At 37.4% G+C, this 7,856-nt stretch overlaps 1 pseudogene; it reads right to left on the bottom strand.

The window, feature by feature from the left end:
- Positions 1–350: 350 nt before the first annotated feature.
- On the bottom strand, positions 351–2,075 carry LOC114610107 (annotated as a pseudogene).
- Positions 2,076–7,856: the final 5,781 nt, after the last annotated feature.

The following is a 7,856-nucleotide window of genomic DNA, read 5'->3' as shown; positions in this document are numbered from 1 at the left end:
ACTTCCCATGTGGTGACACGGCGCTATAGTCCTGATGCTAACAGAACAGTAGAGATGCCTCAGTGATTTAAGTTGAAAGCAGGACACTGGTATATGGCTCTTGCACCCAGCATCAGGAATGTACAAATGTCTTTATTCAAAAATACAAAATAAATTATCTGTAGGCATGGACAATGACAGCAGAAAACCATTATGTATTGTCAAAGGAAACCAGTAACTGATGGTTACAGTGATCAGCCAGCCTTCTCTTCAGTCATTTCCTTCAGGTGACTTCTCTGAAGTTATTGGTGAGGAACCTGCCTTGAGCTTCCTGTCACAGTTCATTGATAAGGGCAAAGCACTATTCTAGGTTAGAACATGCCACCTCCCATACCCCTCCCATCCCACCCATTGCACCCATTCCAGGGTCCTTCTCTTCTTTAGGAATTTCTGTCACTACAGCTTCAGCTGTAGTTAGCAAGGAGGCCACCCCAGCAGCATCCAGTAAAGCAGTTCTTAGAACCTTTGTTGGATCAATGATTCTCTTTTCCACCACGTTCACAAAATCTCCAATCATGGCATCATAACCAACTTCTGAGGAACTTTGCAGAATTTTCTCAACTATCAAAGATCCTTCAACACCTGCATTCTTAGCAATCGTCATTGCAGGAATTTTAAGTGCTCTTTTAATAATTTCTATGCCTATTTTCTGATCTTTATTAGCAGGTTTTAATGAATCCAAGGCTGAGGTGCACCGAAGCAGAGTGCAGCCCCCTCCTAGAACAATGCCTTCCTCAACAGCTGCTCTTGTAGCACTGAGAGCATCTGTAACTCTGTCTTTCTTCTCAATCACTTCAACATCACTTGTCCCTCCAACCTCCAAAACAGCTACCCCATCCGAAAGTTTAGCAAGTCGCTCGTTTAGCTTTTCCTTTTCGTATTCACTAGTTGTGATGTCTAGCTGTTCAGTGATTTCTTGAATCCATTTTTCAATATGAGCTTTGTCACCTTTCCCTTTCAAAAGCATGGCATCATCTTTGGTGACAATGACCTCTCCAACTTTTCCTAAGTCATGAGCTTGAACATCTTCAAGATTTAGATTCAACCTCTCTTCTCCAAATACCACACCACCTGTAGAAATAGCCATATCTTTAAACTGGTTCTTCCTATTGTCCCCAAACCCTGGAGCTTTGACTGCTACCACCTGAAGACCAACTTTTAGCCTGTTCAAAACCAGTGTGCTTAGAGCTTCTCCCTCAACATCTTCAGCAATTATGACCAAAGGCTTCCGGTAAGCATTAGCAATTTCAAGAGCAGGTACAATGGACTGAATACTAGAAATTTTCTTTTCACTCAACAAAACATAGGCATCTTGGAATTCACATTTTTGACGTTTTGATGTGTTAATAAAATATGGGGAAGTATATCCTCTATCAAACTTCATGCCTTCAATAATTTCTAGTTCATCATTCAGAGTTTTTCCATCCTTCACTGTGATGACGCCCTTTCTTCCAACTTTTTTCATTGCATCAGAAATGATGTTCCCAATATCTTTGTCTCCATTTGCAGAAATTGTAGCAACCTGAGCAATTTCTTCAGGGGTTGCCACAGGTTTAGACTGTTTCTTAAGTTCAGCAATTACGGCATCGACAGCCAACATCACATCTCTCTGGATTTCCACTGGATTGGCCCCTTTGCTGATCTTCTCAAAGCCCTCTTGGCAATAGATCGTTCCAGAACAGTGGCAGTGGTGGTGCCATCCCCAGCCTCTTCGTTTGTGTTATTTGCAACATCCTGAACAAGTTTAGCTCCAATATTTTTGTAAATATCCTTTAAATCAATTGACTTTGCAACAGTGATCCCATCTTTTGTTACTTTGGGACTTCCCCAACTCTGTTCAATAATCACTGTTCTTCTCTTTGGCCCCATTGTAACAGCTACAGCATCGGCTAAAAGGTCTACACCTTGAAGCATTAAGGCTCGAGCATCTGCACCAAATTTTACATCTTTGGCATAGGCCCGAGTGAGATGAGGAGCCAGTGCCCGGGACACTGGTCTCATCTGGCGAAGGACTGTGGGTAGTCGAAGCATTTCTGCGGGGCAGCGGCGAGAGAGCTCGAGGCGAGGCAGGCCTTCTATGGCGAGTAATGGCGGAAGCTTCCACTTTCAAATTGCTAGCTGGGAAAAGCAGAGCAGACTTGAGCTGTCTTGGGGCAGGAATGGAACACAGCATCAATTCTCAGTGCATGGGTTCTGGACCAGCCTCTTGAGCGTTACCTGGGCAATTGTCAAAAATTATAAATGTATAAGTCTACCCTAAAAATACTGATCAAATCTCTGAGAAAGGAACCAGCATTCTCTTGGTTAAGAGTTATCTCTAGTTAGCTGATGGGAGTTACTCTAATATTCTGTAAAAATATGGCTGTCGTCTACAGTAATTTATTTTATGTTTCTAAATGACTAGTACAAAAAGCTGGAGGTTCCAACAGAGAAAACAGAGAAATGTTAACAGATATTGAAAGGCTAGTTATCCTGATTTGCTCAACCACATTGTGTGCGTGTGTGTGTGTGTGTGTGTGTGTTTGTTTGCATGTGTACTCATGGTGTACCATATAAATATATACAAATATGTCATGCATCCAAAAATTTAACTATAGCTTTTCTAGGGGGTCTAGAACCATAATCCAGCTTTAAAATCATCTGGAAGACAGAATGAGCAGGAAACAAAAGCATACGTGTCCAATTTCTCTTTCTGAGATCCTCAAAAAGATCGCCCACTGAACAGTTGTGGAAAGTTAGTGTGGGATCTTCAGAAGGGGACTAAGTGTCGGCACTGTTTGAACATCTTTCAGTTACCTACTAGCTCTCTTCACTCACTGACTGTTAATATTACACCTATTCATAAATATGGCTTCCTTGTATCCATACTCTGATAGATATTATGAAAGGACTGAGTTAGACTGTCTTCCTCTTTCATGGAGGAATCTCATCCCTTCCTGGCCATTCCTAATAACCATCTGTGCCTTCCAGAGATCACAAATGTATTGTATACATTGTATTTCTTGGTGTTCCTAAAATGATTTAAAATAACAACTAAGTACGTTAATTAGTTGAAGAAAAAAATTTTTTTTTTAGAATTCTAACTGGCCCTTCCAAAATGAATAGAGACTGGCTCTCAGGGCTATGAGTTTTCCAAGGTTACATGCATGCATACTTATTTTTAAGAACAGTAAAGAAAAGCTCTCCTTGTTAGCGATGGGGGTTTTGTAATTCTTAACTCAGGGGATTTATCTGAACGTCCCCCAGACAAACATTCAGATCAAGTTCAAAGAAGATACTTATGCAATGTTGGCAATGTCAGTTAATGAAGTGTTTAAACAGAAAGTTATTTTGTTTTTCTTTTTCTTTTTTAACCAGAGAAATGATCAATGGCACAGAATACACTGAACAGTATAATTATCCATGTCACAAATGATCCTATAAAACCTGGAATTGTTTACACAACTGTATAAAACAGTGTACCGTCCAAACTAAAGCACAGAACCATCACAAACTGAACACGATAATTTTCATCTTATGTCAAAACACATTGCTATGTAGGGCTGGTCATTTCCTGTTCCACTAGGAATTAACTCCAAAGAGATGCTCTGCCCAGAGCCAACAACGTGGTTTCCCTTCCATTTCTCATGTCAAATTATGTCCACTCATGTTGTCCAACATAAACTATGGTTCTGCATAGAAGAACAAATACAAAATTAAATAGTCAACAAAGACTCCTCAAGTCTGAAATAAATTTCTTCTCTTTTGTACATTATAAGAAAAAAATTAAATGAAAAGATTAAATCTCCTTTCAAGTTAATGACCTCAAAGTCTAAATAAACTAAAGCTTCAAATTAAACCTTCTTGTGCTTTTTTTAAAAATAAATATTATGCTTTTTTTTTAAAAAAAAAGCACAATTCTATTTGACTTATGCTAGATTTATGAAAGGGTTCTTGTTGATTCCATTGTAAAGAATGGAGAATTCTGCATAGGCTCTTAATGAGAATCTGTGAAATACACTGTATAGTCACTCTAAGACCGAAGTGTGAATTCGTCTCATATGACCCAGTTTGAAATTTCAGAGTAAATAACAGAAAAAAATTGCACAGTGGTGTTGGTAGATATCTGAAAGACTCTACCAAAAATGAAACACTTCTACATAAAATCTCTTATTAAGATCTAATTAAAAATTGTTTATTAGAACTCAAAAATTATAAGTTATCATTGCTCTATCCAAAAATAAAAATAATGACTTATAATTTCAACCCAGAACATAATAAAGCTAATAATAAGGTAGAGAAAATCTAGAGTTACTGAAGATATTGGCCCCAAAGAGGTTTTCAAGTTTGGTGTCTCTGACACACACACACACACACACATTCACATCAAAGACTCCCATACATGATTTTAAGAAAGATTCCAATTTGAGGTTAAACTATATTCATAGATATTCTGGGCTGCAAGTGGCACACAGTCCAGTTGGATATGTATCACTCTACAGCCTCTAGAAACAGAAAACAAAAACTAATCCCCCCCTTTTTCTCAAAAAGAATATTCTCAATATTTTGGAAACTGAGCCCTTCAAATTCTCAATTCTATCAGAGACAGGCTCATAAACAAAGGAAATCAAAACCAGAAAAATAATAATTAAGAATAACAATAACAGAAGAAACAAACCACAGATTTGAAGCTACAAAAGATCAGTTTTATTTATTTGTCAATAGCTATATGCATATTATCAACTATCAATCACACAATAAACCACCCCTCAATTTCACGGCTTATACCCTTTTATTTTGCTAACAAGTTTTGTAGGTCAGGAACATGGGGAAGTCTCAGTTGCTCGGTTCACATCAAACCCACTTGGGAGGACTGGTACAGGAGGTTCCAATTCCAAGCGGCTTTCTTTCGTCATGTGGCTGGTGTCTTGTCGTTTTTTGTTTTCTTTCTGTCTCCGCATGCTGTTTCTTTCTCTAAGGTCTTGGCACTGAGTGTGCCCCTTCTGACTACATGAATTTTCATTGTAATTGCACCCCTGCAATGTCAATGGATTTTCAAGTAGGTTGCCAGATAAGGCAAACAAAAATAAAGGAACCACAAGTTCTGAACGTCAGATATTCAAGGAGATCTTAGTATCAATGTTGCAAAGTGCTACTTATTAGTATCACTACTTCTAAAATGCAAAATCCATACTTCGAATCTTAGACAATCTTCCTTGAAGTTGAAATGGTGCCACAGTCAAAAGTTCCTATCTAGATACAGGATACAGAAAGGTGATCGAGTGGTACATCCACCCATATCTGTGTTCACAGATGTACTGTTCACAATATCTAGAAAATGGAACCATCCTAGATGCACATACACATATTAATGGAGAAAGGGGAAAAGGGTGCACATTAAGGATGGAATGTTACTCAGCTACAAAACAAAATAAAAACAGTACATTTCCAGGAAAATGTTTGAAACTGGAAATCACTGTGTTAGATGAATGGGCCAGATTCAAAACCAACTAACCAAACAAACCAATGTTTTCTCTTATGTGCACAACCTAAATTTAAAACTGATTGTGGTGTGTATTTATTTCTTTCTTGTATTGAAAATAACTTGTTCTTACATAATATACTCTGATTATCCTTTCCCATCCCTCTACTTCTCCCAGTCCCTCCGTACCCCTCCCTTTCTGTCTTTCTTTAGAAAGCAAACAGGCTTTTAAGGGATAATAATAAAATGAATTAAAATATAATAATACAAAACAAAACCCCACATGCTGGAATTAGATAAGACAAACAAACAGAATTAAAAGAGCCCAAGAGAAGACACAAGAAACATTATCAGTGTGCTCCAGGGATTTCCACATCAAATACCCAAAAAGTTGTAAGATCATTGTACATTGTACCAAGGTTTCAGTAGTCACTTGGGCTAGGCAAAGTGTCGCACAGTCAGATTCTCTGAATGATGTTCCAGGGTGATCGACATGAAGATATAAAACCGAAACATGAATTACATAAACTGAGATCTTGAATGTTAAAAATGACAATAATGTGGAATATCTAGGGATAGGTGGGGGATCTTTAGAAACTGAGTGAGATCAAGCAAACAGAGAAGTTACATGCTGAAACAGACAGAATAGGAGGGTCAGGGATACCCAAGTTTGTTGGGGCAGAGATGATGCCAACAGGAGCCCCAGAGGCTAATATGGTTCCTGTGTTTTCCTTGTCATGTTTTAGCTTTGAGTTGATCTGGCTTTTTCTTCCCTATCCATTTTAGAATAGTAATGTTTATTATGTGCCTTTACATGTTGACAATATATAATTAGTTTTAGATTTCATAAAAAGGTCACATTAACAGTTTGTCTGAGTCTCAGAAAAGGCTGAAATTTTTCACAGTGTCAGAATTACAAGACCATGACATTATTGGAAGTTTTCCTGAACACACCCGACATTGTAAGTTGGCCAAAAACTTCTTCATCTTGAAATCTGAAATGAGAAAGAAAACATGGGAGTTGGAGACATGGCTCAGAAGTTAAAATGGCTCAGAAGTTAAAAGGAGAGGAACAAAGAGAGGAACAAAGTTCAGTTTCCAACATCCATCTCTCCAAATTCAGTCTCTCCTAATTGAAATACTCTCATCTACCTGTAACAGGTTCTAGGGAGATCTGGCACTAAGAACTTTCATAGTCATCTGCACTTGGGTATACATACACACACACACACACACAGAGAGAGAGAGAGAGAGAGAGAGAGAGAGAGAGAGAGAGAGAGAGAGGGAGAGAGAGAGAGGTGGGGTAAGGAGACAAACACATGCATACATACATACATATATACATACATACATTCATACATGTAATTAGAACAAAATTAATCTTTTGTTTCTTAAGAAAAGACATGTGAAACAGAGTCATTGGTGATCTGCATTGACTAACAACTCTTTACAATTCTTCAACTACTGAGACGTAGTTTCATGCTGTATAGACAGTATCTGACGTATGTACAGAGAAAATATGAGCATTATTTTCCATTAGTTATTATTGTCATAGTATAGTATGAAATGCATCTTCTAACATGGTCATTCATATTATGTTTAGATTTCATGCCACTGGCTTACATGAAATGAAATCCTGATATCCTAATGAGCTTAAAGCCCAGGAAATTTATCTTTTATAGTCTCCTTCTCTCCAATAACTGAATCTTGTGTTGCAGAGAGAGTGCCAAGTTTTCCAAACTCAATGAACTTTGGAATAGATTTATACTCAACTATATTCCAAAAGACAGTGGTCATATTAGAGATTTCACATTCAATACCTCAGCTTATGAGTTCCTTTAAACTGTGAGTATACAAAAAGTACTAAATCATTCCAAACAAAAAGTTCTTAACCAGCTCATATGCAAATGAGTATAATATGATAAAGTTTGGAGTTTGGTTTCTTTAAAATTTAATAACCAGGCAATTGAACATCTGATATTAGACAATGATTCCTTTGCATTTTTATGTTGCTGCTTTAGCTTGCAAGGGGATTTAATGTCTACGAATATCAACTACTCTTAAATGACTGAATAGATATAAGGAATGCATTTTGAAATGTAGGACCTCTCACTGTTCACATAGCTTAGTGTAGATTATTGATATATCCACTAAGTTATATTACATATCTTACTGTGTATATCTGATATTATAAAATCCTGTTAGACTATGCTAAAGCAACATGTCTGGAAACAATTTAGAATGGAGATAGACATGCAAATGAATTTTGAGTGTGTCCAAGTGTGACTTAAAAATGTTAATTTAAAGTTGGACCTTCCTTTCAATGTCTTAGTCTTCCAGCAGCAAAAATATCGAC

This window comes from Grammomys surdaster, unplaced genomic scaffold, assembly GCF_004785775.1.
Source record: "Grammomys surdaster isolate TR1022 unplaced genomic scaffold, NIH_TR_1.0 126028, whole genome shotgun sequence".
NCBI classification, from domain to species: Eukaryota; Metazoa; Chordata; class Mammalia; order Rodentia; family Muridae; genus Grammomys; species Grammomys surdaster.
This window is presented reverse-complemented; position numbering and strand designations above follow the sequence as displayed.